Below are 2,485 nucleotides of genomic sequence, written 5' to 3' on the forward strand. Positions count from 1 at the left end.
AGGCACGGGTGGGGTTTGAACCCACGCTCTTTGGTTTACGAGACCGACGCCTTACCACTTGGCCACCACGCCTTCGAGTAAGCATGGGAATAAGGTTGTTCAAATTATTTTTTTCTGAATCTGGTTTACATCGCCAAATGTAAACCGGAGGCAGCAACAACAATAAAAAGGATACTTGTCCTTAAACTTGGACGTGATGTTCTGCAGACATGTGCACAATGTCCTGTTTTCTTGCAGTGTAGACATTTTGCTGTTCACGATCCGCATTCATCTGCTTTGTGCGTTGTTAGTCCGCACCTGAAACATGTAATGTCAGCCGTCCCCTGTTCTTCTATTTCTCTAGCATGACTGTGTCCTGCTGCTCGGCTTTTGTTTGTAAAGTTTGAGCGAGCGCCCCGTTCAGTGTCACTTTGTCACTGTGGTCAGAAAGCATTCTTGATTCTGCTTGAGCTGCTTCATGAATTCTAGCGACTGTAAGAGCTCTTTTTAAAGTCAGCCCTTCCTCCTGCAGCAATTTATAGTCTCTTATGTGCACATTTTTCCACAAGTTGATCTCTTAACATGTCAGTTTCCAATACTCCAAAGTCACAAGATTTAGCCAGTTCTCTTAGTGCAGTCACAAAAGCATCAACAGATTCGTCCTGAGACTAAGTTCTCTGCCTAAATTTATGCCGTTCCAAAACCACATTTCTCCGCGGTGTAAAGGAAGCGTCTAAGGCAGCTACAGTCTTTTTCTCCAGGGAGGTTGGCAAAAATCCGCTGCACGGAAGCCCCGATACAGTGCAGTAATGTAGCACGTCTCACGGCATCCTCAGCTTCTGTAGATCCACCGGCTATTTAAAAAAAATCTGTACGACTCCATCCATATCTTGTATTCCGTATACAAATCCGGAGCTCCGAGGTTCAGTAGAAGCGGTGGAAAAAGCCGGGCATAAGCAAAGCTTCTCGGCGCGGCGGCCATATCTTCCAATGCGCAAGCTAAACGAAAAGTCCGAAAATTCAGAAGTTCGTTTCTACCAGCAAGAGAACTAAAATCTGCAGTGTTCTGCTCGCTTTGAGTCCGTCAAGCACTCATCTCTCGTCGCCATAAATGTTGTGTATCTTAATAAAGAGATGTTTTTATATTATTTTAACTATTTTGTTAACTACACAGATCACGCCCTTACACCATATATTCCCGCCTTCTACTCTCTCGTTCTGTTGTCTCGCGATGTCTACTCACTATACTACATTTAGCATGACTTCTTGTTGCAGTTGAGCTCAAAGCTGGAGATGATCTCCATATTTTACCGCAGTAACTAGTCCGAAACGTAGTACACAGTACACACTTTTTAAGTGAACTCAGGTTGTTAAAAAATTAAACCAGTGCCCTGTCACAGAAACGTACCCCAGTCTCCCGCGCAACAAGCGGGGGTACTCAGCACTATACTAACGAGGAGCGCTTGTCTGCAGCTGAGCATCAGCTCTGTTTACTGTCAGCAGTCATTTCCTCATTTCCAAATACTTTTTCACCTGCTCTCAGCTTTTAAAGACGGTCATAAACGCTCAAGAAGTAATTCATGTCAGTTTGAAGTCTGTTTCTGTTGTCTCAGCTCTTGATAAAGAAAAGCCGTGCGTGGGAGACTCCCTCTCTGAAGAAGTTTGCCGTCACCCTGCGAGGGAGAAGAGCCATCAATCACTGAGGCAACCAATGAGACAGTTAACATTAAACACGTGAAATGCGAGAAAGGCTTCTATCGTTTCTACTCTAACGAGAAAGACCTCTTTATTAGAAGTGAGATTTTAACAAACGTCTCCAGGGTTAACTGCGACCTGAACGCAACGCCTTAGACCACCAGCCATCTTGCCTGTGGTACTTAGAGCAGCGCTCATTAAAAATGATCAGAAACCGAAAGCGCTTCTTATGCGGATCAGTATATTCCGATATCACTGGTTCTGCAGAAGAAATAAGAAAAGCCGAACTCAAAGCAGTGTGTTGCCATTACGGGTATTCTGTCTGCAGCTGCTTTAAGATCTACTCACACCGTGTTGCCATTAAGGCTACCTAGTTAAAAAAAAACTTATCGTCATCTTTTTGAACGTGATTATTAGACACCCGTTAAATCTCCACCGAGGTTTCTTGAGAGATCGTTCAGCGAGCGAGTATTAAAACACTACGTCGCTTCCAACCTCTGCTGTCACTGTAAACTCGGACGTGATGTTCTGCAGATGTGCAGTGTGCCTTTCCTCTTGTCGTATTCAAGAGTACTCACTGTGTGAGTTCCTCACTGCGTGTTCTGTGCTCTACTGTGATTTAATTTAGATGATTACGTGGAGTAGAGTGACAAGATCTACTTGAACATTTTCGGTTTGTGAAATGAAACACTAAATACACTACTGTAAATACAAGTAATGGACATTTAAAATAACCACAGTAAAGCTAGAAGAGTGAAAGATAAAAGACTATTTAGAATGACATTCACAATAGAATTAAAAACGGCACAGC

At 43.4% G+C, this 2,485-nt stretch overlaps 1 non-coding gene across 1 annotated transcript; it reads right to left on the reverse strand.

The window, feature by feature from the left end:
- trnat-cgu (transfer RNA threonine (anticodon CGU)) lies at window positions 1–72 on the reverse strand. Its single transcript has one exon. It is a non-coding gene; the product is annotated as a tRNA-Thr (tRNA).
- Between the last annotated feature and the right edge of the window lie 2,413 nt (window positions 73–2,485).

This window comes from Lepisosteus platostomus, chromosome 5 (genome assembly GCF_059453375.1).
Source record: "Lepisosteus platostomus isolate fLepPlt1 chromosome 5, fLepPlt1.hap1, whole genome shotgun sequence".
NCBI lineage: Eukaryota > Metazoa > Chordata > Actinopteri > Semionotiformes > Lepisosteidae > Lepisosteus > Lepisosteus platostomus.